This window comes from Triticum dicoccoides, chromosome 7A (genome assembly GCF_002162155.2).
Source record: "Triticum dicoccoides isolate Atlit2015 ecotype Zavitan chromosome 7A, WEW_v2.0, whole genome shotgun sequence".
NCBI classification, from domain to species: domain Eukaryota; kingdom Viridiplantae; phylum Streptophyta; class Magnoliopsida; order Poales; family Poaceae; genus Triticum; species Triticum dicoccoides.
This window is the reverse complement of record NC_041392.1, coordinates 58,931,686-58,945,408: the sequence shown is the minus strand read 5'-3', so window position 1 is coordinate 58,945,408 and position 13,723 is coordinate 58,931,686.

Below are 13,723 nucleotides of genomic sequence, written 5' to 3'. Positions count from 1 at the left end.
GGCTCCCCGGTTTTCTCCGAAATCACCCGGAACACTTCCGGTGTCTGAATATAGCCGTCCAATATATCAATCTTTATGTCTCGACCATTTTGAGACTCCTCGTCATGTCGGTGATCACATCAGGGACTCCGAACTAACTTCGGTACATCAAAACTCATAAACTCATGATATAACTGTCGTCGAAACCTTAAGCGTGCGGACCCTACGGGTTCGAGAACAATGTAGACATGACCGAGACATGTCTCCGGTCAATAACCAATAGCGGAACCTGGATGCTCATATTGGCTCGTACATATTCTACGAAGATCTTTATCGGTCAGACCGCATAACAACATACGTTGTTCCCTTTGTATCGGTATGTTACTTGCCCGAGATTCGATCGTCGGTATCTCAATACCTAGTTCAATCTTGTTACCGGCAAGTCTCTTTACTCGTTCCGTAATACATCTTCTCGCAACTAACTCATTAGTTGCAATGCTTGCAAGGCTTATGTGATGTGCATTACCGAGAGGGCCCAGAGATACCTCTCCGACAATCGGAGTGACAAATCCTAATCTTGAAATACGCCAACCCAACATGTACCTTTGGAGACACCTGTAGAGCACCTTTATAATCACCCATTTACGTTGTGACGTTTGGTAGCACACAAAGTGTTCCTCCGGCAAACGGGAGTTGCATAATCTCATAGTCATAGGAACATGTATAAGTCATGAAGAAAGCAATAGCAACATACTAAACGATCGGGTGCTAAGCTAATGGAATGGGTCATGTCAATCAGATCATTCACCTAATGATGTGATCCCGTTAATCAAATAACAACTCCTTGTACATGGTTAGGAAACATAACCATCTTTGATTAACGAGCTAGTCAAGTAGAGGCATACTAGTGACACTTTGTTTGTCTATGTATTCACACATGTATTATGTTTCCGGTTAATACAATTCTAGCATGAATAATAAACATTTATCATGATATAAGGAAATAAATGATAATTTTATTATTGCCTCTAGGGCATATTTCCTTCACTAACATCAAAGGACTCATTACAAAATGGGTACCTAAAACCAAGCATTGATCTCTTGTAGGTGTTTGCTTCCGGTGGGGGATCATGGTTGCTCGATAGCGGAGCTACAAATCATATGACCGGAAGCAAGGACTTGGTGGTGGACGTGCACAAGATTCCATCTATGCCCACCAATGTCGAGTGGGGTGACGCCTCATCTTCTAAGGTATTGGGACTTGGCAAGGTGGTCATCTCTCATGATCTCACGATCGAGAAGGTCATGCTTGTTGAGTCCCTTGCATACAATTTACTTTCCGTTCGTCAACTTGCAATCATGGGCTTTGCCACTTTCTTTGATATCAATACCGTGGCCCTCTTGTGGAGCAAGACTCTTAAAGTAGCCTTTGTTGGGCATGTCGAGAACGGTCTATATGTGATTAACTTTTCGGAGCGGCCCACTAAGACCGCGACATGCCTAATGGCTAAAGTTGATGTGGGATGGCTTTGGCATCGCTGTCTATCCCATGTCAATATGAGATCTTTGCAAAGTCTTCTCAAGGGGACCATGTCCGTGGACTAACGAATGTTAGTTTTGCTAAAGATCGTGCTTGCAGTGCTTGTATCGAAGGAAAGCTACATGAGAAGGCTCACCCTCCCACTGTTGGGTTTCGTAGTAATTTCAAAAAAATTCCTACGCACACGCAAGATCATGGTGATGCATAGCAACGAGAGGGGGAGAGTGTGATCTACGTACCCTTGTAGATCGACAACGGAAGCGTTAACTTGGTTGATGTAGTCGTACGTCTCCACGGCCCGACCGATCAAGCACCGAAAATATGGCACCTCCGAGTTCTAGCACACGTTCAGCTCGATGACGATCCCCGGACTCCGATCCAGCAAAGTGTCGGGGAAGAGTTCCGTCAGCACGACAGCGTGGTGACGATCTTGATGTACTACCGTCGCAGGGCTTCGCCTAAGCACCGCTACAATATTATCGAGGACTATGGTGGAAGGGGGCACCGCACACGGCTAAGAATATGATCACGTGGATCAACTTGTGTCTCTAGGGGTGCCCCTTGCCTCCGTATATAAAGGCTCAAAGGGGGGGGGGGCCGTCCAAGAGGAGGCGCGCCAGGAGGAGTCCTACTCCCTCTGGGAGTAGGAATCCCCCCCTTTCCTAGTTGGAATAGGATTCGCGGAGGGGGAAAAGAGGAGAGAGAGAGGAGGAAGGGGGGCCGGCCCCCTCTCCTTGTCCTATTCGGATCAAGGGGGGAGGGGCGCGCGGCCTATCTCTGGCCACCTCTCCTCTCTTCCACTAAGGCCCATATACCTCCCGGGGGGTTCCGGTAACCTCCCGGTACTCCGATAAAATCCCGATTTCACCCGGAACACTTCCGATATCCAAACATAGGCTTCCAATATATCAATCTTTATGTCTCGACCATTTCGAGACTCCTCGTCATGTCCGTGATCACATCCGGGACTCCGAACAAACTTCGGTACATCAAAATGCATAAACTCATAATATAACTGTCATCGTAACCTTAAGCGTGCGGACCCTACGGGTTCGAGAACAATGTAGACATGACCGAGACACGTCTCCGGTCAATAACCAATAGCGGAACCTGGATGCTCATATTGGCTCCTACATATTCTACGAAGATCTTTTATCGGTCAGACCACATAACAACATACGTTGTTCCCTTTGTCATCGGTATGTTACTTGCCCGAGATTCGATCGTCGGTATTCCATACCTAGTTCAATCTCGTTACCGGTAAGTCTCTTTACTCGTTCCGTAATACATCATCCCGCAACTAACTCATTAGTTGCAATGCTTGCAAGGCTTCAGTGATGTGCATTACCGAGAGGGCCCAGAGATACCTCTCCGACAATCGGAGTGACAAATCCTAATCTCGAAATATGCCAACCCAACATGTACCTTTGGAGACACCTGTAGAGCTCCTTTATAATCACCCAGTTACGTTGTGACGTTTGGTAGCACACAAAGTGTTCCTCTAGCAAATGGGAGTTGCATAATCTCATAGTCATAGGAACATGTATAAGTCATGAAGAAAGCAATAGCAACATACTAAACGATCGTGTGCTAAGCTAATGGAATGGGTCATGTCAATCAGATCATTGAACTAATGATGTGATCCCGTTAATCAAATGACAACTCTTTATCCATGGTTAGGAAACATAACCATCTTTGATTAACGAGCTAGTCAAGTAGAGGCATACTAGTGACACTCTGTTTGTCTATGTATTCACACATGTATTATGTTTCCGGTTAATACAATTCTAGCATGAATAATAAACTTTTATCATGATATAAGGAAATAAATAATAACTTTATTATTGCCTCTAGGGCATATTTCCTTCAGTCTCCCACTTGCACTAGAGTCAATAATCTAGATTATACTGTAATTACTCTAAAACCCATGGAGTCTTGGTGCTGATCATGTTTTGCTCGTGGAAGAGGCTTAGTCAATGGGTCTGCTACATTCAGATCCGTATGTATCTTGCAAATCTCTATGTCTCCCACCTGGACTAGATCCCGGATGGAATTGAAGCGTCTTTTGATGTGCTTGGTTCTTTTGTGAAATCTGGATTCCTTCGGCAAGGCAATTGCACCAGTATTGTCACAAAAGATTTTCATTGGACCCGATGCACTAGGTATGACACCTAGATCGGATATGAACTCCTTCATCCAGACTCCTTCATTTGCTGCTTCCGAAGCAGCTATGTACTCCACTTCACATGTAGATCCCGCCACGACGCTTTGTTTAGAACTGCACCAACTGACAGCTCCACCGTTTAATGTAAACACGTATCCGGTTTGCGATTTAGAATCGTCCGGATCAGTGTCAAAGCTTGCATCAACGTAACCGTTTGCGATGAGCTCTTTGTCACCTCCATATACGAGAAACATATCCTTAGTCCTTTTAAGGTACTTCAGGATGTTCTTGACCGCTGTCCAGTGATCCACTCCTGGATTACTTTGGTACCTCCCTGCTAGACTTATAGCAAGGCACACATCAGGTCTGGTACACAATATTGCATACATGATAGAGCCTATGGCTGAAGCATAGGCAACATCTTTCATTTTCTCTCTATCTTCTGCAGTGGTCGGGCATTGAGTCTGACTCAACTTCACACCTTGTAACACAGGCAAGCACCCTTTCTTTGCTTGATCCATTTTGAACTTCTTCAAAACTTTGTCAAGGTATGTGCTTTGTGAAAGTCCAATTAAGCATCTTGATCTATCTCTATAGATCTTAATGCCTAATATGTAAGAAGCTTCATCGAGGTCTTTCATTGAAAAACTCTTATCAAGTATCCCTTTATGCTATCCAGAAATTCTATATCATTTCCAATCAGTAATATGTCATCCACATATAATATCAGAAATGCTACAGAGCTCCCACTCACTTTCTTGTAAATACAGGCTTCTCCGAAAGTCTGTATAAAACCAAATGCTTTGATCACACTATCAAAGCGTTTATTCCAACTCCGAAAGGCTTGCACCAGTCCATAAATGGATCGCTGGAGCTTGCATACTTTGTTAGCTCCCTTTGGATCGACAAAACCCTCTGGTTGCATCATATACAACTCTTCTTCCAGAAATCCATTCAGGAATGCAGTTTTGACATCCATCTGCCAAATTTCATAATCATAAAATGCGGCAATTGCTAACATGATTCGGACAGACTTAAGCATCGCTACGGGTGAGAAGGTCTCATCGTAGTCAATCCCTTGAACTTGCCGAAACCCTTTTGCGACAAGTCGAGCTTTGTAGATAGTAATATTACCGTCGCCGTCAGTCTTCTTCTTGAAGATCCATTTATTCTCAATTGCTTGCCGATCATTGGGCAAGTCAACCAAAGTCCACACTTTGTTCTCATACATGGATCCCATCTCAGATTTCATGGCTTCAAGCCATTTTGCAGAATCTGGGCTCACCATCGCTTCTTCATAGTTCGTAGGTTCATCATGATCTAGTAGCATGACTTCCAGAACAGGATTACCGTACCACTCTGGCGCGGATCTCACTCTGGTTGATCTACGAGGTTCAGTAGTATCTTGTCCTAAAGTTTCATGATCATTATCATTAGCTTCCTCACTAATTGGTGTAGGTGTCACAGAAACAATTTTCTGTGATGCACTACTTTCCAACAAGGGAGCAGGTACAATTACCTCGTCAAGTTCTACTTTCCTCCCACTCACTTCTTTCGAGAGAAACTCCTTCTCCAGAAAGTTTCTGAAAAAAGTCTTGCCTTCGGTTTGTGATAGAAGGTGGATCCAATAGTCTCCTTTGGATATCCTATGAAGACACATTTCTCCGATTTGGGTTCGAGCTTATCAGGTTGAAGCTTTTTCACATAAGCATCGCAGCCCCAAACTTTCAGAAACGACAACTTTGGTTTCTTGCCAAACCATAGTTCATAAGGCGTTGTCTCAACGGATTTTGATGGTGCCCTATTTTACGTGAATGTGGCCGTCTCCAAAGCATAACCCCAAAACGATAGCGGTAAATCAGTAAGAGACATCATAGATCGCACCATATCTAGTAAAGAACGATTACGACGTTCGGACACACCATTACGCTGTGGTGTTCCGGGTGGCGTGAGTTGCGAAACTATTCTGCATTGTTTCAAATGTACACCAAACTCGTAACTCAAATATTCTCCTCCACGATCAGATCGTAGAAACTTTATTTTCTTGTTATGATGATTTTCATCTTCACTCTGAAATTCTTTGAACTTTTCAAACGTTTCAGACTTATGTTTCATTAAGTAGATATACCCATATCTGCTTAAGTCATCTGTGAAGGTGAAAAAATAACGATATCCGCCACGAGCCTCAATATTCATCGGACCACATACATCTGTATGTATGATTTCCAACAAATCTGTTGCTCTCTCCATAGTACCGGAGAACGGCGTTTTAGTCATCTTGCCCATGAGGCACGGTTCGCAAGTACCAAGTGATTCATAATCAAGTGGTTCCAAAAGTCCATCAGTATGGAGTTTCTTCATGCGCTTTACACCGATATGACCTAAACGGCTGTGCCACAAATAAGTTGCACTATCATTATCAACTCTGCATCTTTTGGCTTCAACATTATGAATATGTGTGTTACTACTATCGAGATTCAATAAGAATAGACCACTCTTCAAGGGTGCATGACCATAAAAGATATTACTCATATAAATAGAACAACCATTATTCTCTGATTTAAATGAATAACCGTCTCGCATCAAACAAGATCTAGATATAATGTTCATGCTTAACGCTGGCACCAAATAACAATTATTTAGGTCTAATATTAATCCCGAAGGTAGATGTAGAGGTAGCATGCCGACCGCGATCACGTCGACTTTGGAACCGTTTCCCACACGCATCGTCACCTCGTCCTTAGCCAATCTTCGCTTAATCCGTAGTCCCTGTTTCGAGTTGCAAATATTAGCAACAGAACCAGTATCAAATACCCAGGTGCTACTGCGAGCATTAGTAAGGTACACATCAATAACATGTATATCACATATACCTTTGTTCACCTTGCCATCCTTCTTATCCGCCAAATATTTGGGGCAGTTCCGCTTCCAGTGACCAGTCTGCTTGCAGTAGAAGCACTCAGTTTCAGGCTTAGGTCCAGACTTGGGTTTCTTCTCTTGAGAAGGAACTTGCTTGCTGTTCTTCTTGAAGTTCCCCTTCTTCTTCCCTTTGCCCTTTTTCTTGAAACTAGTGGTCTTGTTGACCATCAACACTTGATGCTCCTTCTTGATTTCTACCTCCGCAGCTTTCAGCATTGCGAAGAGCTCGGGAATAGTCTTATTCATCCCTTGCATATTATAGTTCATCACGAAGCTCTTGTAGCTTGGTGGAAGTGATTGGAGAATTCTGTCAATGACGCTATCATCTGGAAGATTAACTCCCAGTTGAATCAAGTGATTACAATACCCAGACATCTTGAGTATATGCTCACTGACAGAACTGTTCTCCTCCATCTTGCAGCTATAGAACTTATTGGAGACTTCATATCTCTCAATCTGGGCATTTGCTTGAAATATTAACTTCAACTCCTGGAACATCTCATATGCCCCATGACTTTCAAAACGTCGTTGGAGTCCCAGTTCTAAGCCGTAAAGCATGGCACATTGAACTATCGAGTAGTCATCAGCTTTGCTCTGCCAGACGTTCATAACATCTGGTGTTGCTCCAGCAGAAGGCCTGGCACCCAGCGGTGCTTCCAGGACGTAATTCTTCTGTGCAGCAATGAGGATAATCCTCAAGTTACGGACCCAGTCTATGTAATTGCTATCATCATCTTTCAATTTTGCTTTCTCAAGGAACGCATTAAAATTCAACAGAACAACAGCACGGGCCATCTATCTACAATCAAACATACATAAGCAAGATACTATCAGGTACTAAGTTCATGATAAATTTAGGTTCAATTAATTTACTTAAAGAACTCCCACTTAGATAGACATCCCTATAATCCTCTAAGTGATTACGTGATCCAAATCAACTAAACCATGTCCGATCATCACGTGAGATGGAGTAGTTTCATTTGTGAACATCACTATGTTGATCATATCTACTATATGATTCACGCTCGACCTTTCGGTCTCCGTGTTCCGAGGCCATATCTGTATATGCTTGGCTCGTCAAGTATAACCTGAGTATTCCGCGTGTGCAACTGTTTTGCACCCGTTGTATTTGAACGTAGAGCCTATCACACCCGATCATCACGTGGTGTCTCAGCACGAAGAACTCTTGCAACGGTGCATACTCAGGGAGAACACTTCTTGATAATTAGTGAGAGATCATCTTATAATGCTACAGTCAATCAAAGCAAGATAAGATGCATAAAAGATAAACATCACATGCAATCAATATAAGTGATATGATATGGCCATCATCATCTTGTGCTTGTGATCTCCATCTTCGAAGCACCGTCGTGATCACCATCGTCACCGGCGCGACACCATGATCTCCATCGTAGCATCGTTGTCATCTCGCCAATCTTATGCTTCCACGACTATCGCTACCGCTTAGTGATAAAGTAAAGCATTATAGCGCGATTGCATTGCATACAATAAAGCGACAACCATATGGCTCCTGCCAGTTGCCGATAACTCGGTTACAAAACATGATCATCTCATACAATAAAATTTAGCATCATGTCTTGACCATATCACATCACAACATGCCCTGCAAAAACAAGTTAGACGTCCTCTACTTTGTTGTTGCAAGTTTTACGTGGCTGCTACGGGCTTAAGCAAGAACCAATCTTACCTACGCATCAAAACCACAATGATAGTTTGTCAAGTTGGTGCTGTTTTAACCTTCGCAAGGACCGGGCGTAGCCACACTCGGTTCAACTAAAGTTGGAGAAACAGTCACCCGCTAGCCACCTTTGTGCAAAGCACGTCGGGAGAACCGGTCTCGCGTAAGCGTACGCGTAATGTCGGTCCGGGCCGCTTCGTCCGACAATACCGCCGAACCAAAAGTATGACATGCTGGTAAGCAGTATGACTTATATCGCCCACAACTCACTTGTGTTCTACTCGTGCATATAACATCAACACATAAAACCTAGGCTCGGATGCCACTGTTGGGTTTCGTAGTAATTTCAAAAAAATTCCTACGCACACGCAAGATCATGGTGATGCATAGCAACGAGAGGGGGAGAGTGTGATCTACGTACCCTTGTAGATCGACAACAGAAGCATTAACTTGGTTGATGTAGTCATACGTCTCCACGGCCCGACCGATCAAGCACCGAAACTATGGCACCTCCGAGTTCCAGCACACGTTCAGCTCGATGACGATCCCCAGACTCCGATCCAGCAAAGTGTCGGGGAAGAGTTTCGTCAGCACGACGGTGTGGTGACGATCTTGATGTACTACCGTCGCAGGGCTTCGCCTAAGCACCGCTACAATATTATCGAGGACTATGGTGGAAGGAGTCACCGCACACGGCTAAGAATATGATCACGTGGATCAACTTGTGTCTCTAGGGGTGCCCCTTGCCTCCGTATATAAAGGCTCAAAGGGGGGGCCGGCCGGCCAAGAGGAGGCGCGCCAGGAGGAGTCCTACTCCCTCTGGGAGTAGGACTCCCCCCCCTTTCCTAGTTGGAATAGGATTCGCGGAGGGGGAAAAGAGGAGAGAGAGAGGAGGAAGGGGGGCCGGCCCCCTCTCCTTGTCCTATTCGGATCAAGGGGGGGAGGGGCGCGCGGCCCATCTCTGGCCACCTCTCCTCTCTTCCACTAAGGCCCACTAAGGCCCATATACCTCCCGGGGGGTTCCGGTAACCTCCCGGTACTCCGGTAAAATCCCGATTTCACCCGGAACACTTCCGACATCCAAACATAGGCTTCCAATATATCAATCTTTATGTCTCGACCATTTCGAGACTCCTCATCATGTCCGTGATCACATCCGGGACTCCGAACAAACTTCGGTACATCAAAATGCATAAACTCATAATATAACTGCCATCGTAACCTTAAGCGTGCGGACCCTACGGGTTCAAGAACAATGTAGACATGACCGAGACACGTCTCCGGTCAATAACCAATAGCAGAACCTGGATGCTCATATTGGCCCCTACATATTCTACGAAGATCTTTTATTGGTCAGACCGCATAACAACATACGTTGTTCCCTTTGTCATCGGTATGTTACTTGCCCGAGATTCGATCGTCGGTATCCCATACCTAGTTCAATCTCGTTACTGGTAAGTCTCTTTACTCGTTCCGTAATACATCATCCCGCAACTAACTCATTAGTTGCAATGCTTGCAAGGCTTCAGTGATGTGCAGTACCGAGAGGGCCTAGAGATACCTCTCCGACAATCGGAGTGACAAATCCTAATCTCGAAATACGCCAACCCAACATGTACCTTTGGAGACACCTGTAGAGCTCCTTTATAATCACCCAGTTACGTTGTGACGTTTGGTAGCACACAAAGTGTTCCTCTGGCAAACGGGAGTTGCATAATCTCATAGTCATAGGAACATGTATAAGTCATGAAGAAAGCAATAGCAACATACTAAATGATCGTGTTCTAAGCTAATGGAATGGGTCATGTCAATCGGATCATTCAACTAATGATGTGATCCCGTTAATCAAATGACAACTCTTTGTCCATGGTTAGGAAACATAACCATCTTTGATTAACGAGCTAGTCAAGTAGAGGCATACTAGTGACACTCTGTTTGTCTATGTATTCACACATGTATTATGTTTCCGGTTAATACAATTCTAGCATGAATAATAAAGTTTTATCATGATATAAGGAAATAAATAATAACTTTATTATTGCCTCTAGGGCATATTTCCTTCACCCATGACTATCATTTACTCAAAGAGGCCTTTGGAGCTCCTTCACTTGGATCTCTTTGGGCCTCCATCCTTTGATAGTCTTGGGGGTAGGAAGTATTGCTTGGTGATTGTGGATGACTACTCAAGATACACTTGGGTGTATTTCTTCAGGAGGAAGAGGGAGACCCAACAAACCGTCATTGACTTTGCAAATGAAGCACAACATCAACACAATGCAAAGATCTTGACAATAAGAAGTGACAACGGCACTGAGTTCAAGAACTACACCTTGGATGAGTTTCTTAGTGATGAGGGGATCAAGCATCAATATTCTGCACCTTACACCCCTCAACAAAATGATGTTGCAGAGAGGAAGAACCGGACGTTGATGGATGCGGCAAGGACCATGATGGCGGAGTTCAAGTCTCCATACAAATTTTGGGCCGAAGCCATCAAAACCGTGTGTCATGCATCCAATTGGCTCTACCTCCGCAAGGGCTTGAACAAGAATCCATATGAGATACTCACTGGTAACAAGCCCAACCTCAAGTACTTTCGGGTGTTCGGGTGTAAGTGTTTCATTCTCAAGAAAGGTGTTCAGTTGTCTAAATTTGAGGCTAGAGCTTATGAGGGCATATTTGTTGGTTATGCTACAAACTCTCATGCTTACCGTGTCCTCAATAAATCCACAGGACTTATTGAGGAGACGTGTAATGTGGAGTTTGATGAGAATAACGGCTCCCAAGTGGAGCAAAGTGGCACTTGTGATGTAGGTAATGAAATTCCTCCTCAAGCCATAAGAAGAATGGGTGTTGGCTTTATCCTACCCATTGAGGAACCCCTTGTGGCCGAAGGAGAAGGACAATGCTCCACTCAAGTGGAGCCATCACCAACCCAAGGCCCACACGCTTCCGAAGAACAACATGAAGACCCTCATCCTCAAGAACAAGACCAAGGGAAAATCATGCTCAAGATGGTGTTCACACATCAAGTGATGCCCAAGGTCAAGTTCTCTCCTCCGAGCAAGTTCAAGAACAAGAACAAGCTGAAGACGACGCTCAAGATGATCAAGTGACCACTCCTCGTCTCACCCTCGAGGAGAAATTGGAGCATCGTGCCGCCAAGGTTGCTTCCAAGCTCTCCACCAAGGATCATCTCATGACGAATGTGCTTGGAAGCTTAAGAAAGGGGGTAAGCACTCGTAGACAATTAGCAAACTATTGTGAGCATCACGCGTTTGTCTCTTGTGTCGAACCCCATAAGGTCTATGAGACGCTCGAAGATCCGGATTGGCTCAATGCCATGCATGAAGAACTCAACAACTTCGAGCGCAACAAAGTGTGGAGATTGGTGCCAAGACCGATGGGGAACCACAATGTCATTGGAACCAAGTGGATATTTAAGAACAAGCAAGATGCCCATGGGATTATCATTCGCAACAAGGCTCGTTTGGTAGCACAAGGCTACTCCCAAGTCGAGGGTATCGACTACGGTGAAACCTTTGCTCCCGTTGCTCGTCTTGAATCCATTTGCATGTTGATTGCATATGCTTCTCATCATAACTTTAAGTTACAACAAATGGATGTGAAGAGTGCTTTTCTTAATGGTCCCATTAATGAATTGGTTTATGTCAAGCAACCCCCCGGGTTCGAGGATCCCTACTTTCCCGATCATGTGTATCAACTCGATAAGGCACTCTATGGCCTTAAATAAGCCCCACGTACGTGGTATGACCACCTTACCGAGTTGTTACAAGACCGTGGTTTTGAAGTTGGGCTAATCGACCCCACTCTTTTTACTAAGAAGGTCAAAGGGGAGTTGTTTGTGTGCCAATTATATGTTGATGATATTATCTTTGGTTACCCTAACAAAGCTTTCAATGAGGAATTTGCCGCTCTCATGACCTCAAAGTTCGAGATGTCTTCCATGGGAGAGTTGAAGTTCTTTCTAGGGTTCGAAGTGAAGCAAAGAAGAGAAGGAACCTTCATCAACCAAGCCAAATACACTCAAGACATGCTCAAGAGATTAAAGCTAAGTGATGTCAAGCCAGCTTCCACTCCAATGCCCACCAAGTGCCAACTTGACATAGATCCCAATGGTAAAGCGATGGATCAAAAGGTATATCGTTCCATGATAGGCTCCTTGCTTTACCTTTGTGCATCTAGACCGGATATCATGTTGAGTGTGGGAATTTGTGCACGGTTTCAAGCCACACCTAAGGAAAGTCACTATGTGGCGGTCAAATGAATCTTTCGATATTTGGCTCATACCCCAAACTTTGGCTTATGGTACCCAAGAGGAGCAAACTTCAAGCTTGTAGGGTATTCGGATTCTGATTGGGTGGGAGACAAAGTGGATAGGAAGTCCACTTCCGGAGGGTGCCAATTCCTTGGTTGCTCTTTGGTAAGTTGGTCTTCCAAAAAGCAAAGTTGTGTGTCTCTCTCGTCCACCGAAGCGGAGTATGTGGCGGACGGTAGTTGTTGTGCACAACTCTTATGGATGAGGCAAACTTTAAAGGATTATGGTGTCATTTGTGACAAAGTGCCTCTTTGGTGTGACAATGAAAGTGCCATCAAGATCTCTCTCAACCTGGTGCAACACTTCAAGACGAAGCATATTGAGATTCGGTAGCACTTCATCCGGGATCACATTAGGCGAGGAGAGATCGAGCTCAACTATGTCAACACTCATGATAACCTTGCAGATATTTTCACGAAGCCCTTGGATGAAGCAAGATTTCACGAGTTAAGGCATGAGCTAAATATCATTGATTCGAGCAATGTTGCTTGAACCCTTGCACACCCCACCATACTCAACTTGTTGTCTTGTTTAGATGTAGGCATGGACATAGGGGGAGTGTTGTTCTCTCAATGAACTCTCCTTCCCCCCATTATGCATAAATTGATCAAGTCTTTCACATTAGCCATGTTTGATGGTACTCGTGCCTTAAAGACGAGTTTTGGTCATGGGCCCAAGGATAATTCTTTGCGGTGACATACCAATTGACTCAAACATAGGTGGCTCCGGCCACCGCCCTCTCTTTGGAGAGGTGGTGTCTCGTGGTTGTTTCGTGTTGTCGTTTGCCTTTCTGCCTTCGTGTGTTGCATGGTCTTGTGGTGTCGTGTTGCCTCGAAGTTTTCATGCAAAGACCTGCTTGAAACTTGCAACTTTCTGAGCCCACGGTACTACCGCGGCTTGCCGCGGTACTACCGCGTTGAGAGGGCACGGTACTACCGCTCAGGTGCAGTACTTCCGCCGAGCGGTACTACCGCGCCGTCGAGTGGGCCTGGGGGTTATGACTCGGGCAGGGGAGTTCCAACTCCCCATACCCATTCATTTGTCTCTCTCCCCATGTCTCTCTCTCTCTCGCTCAAGAACGGC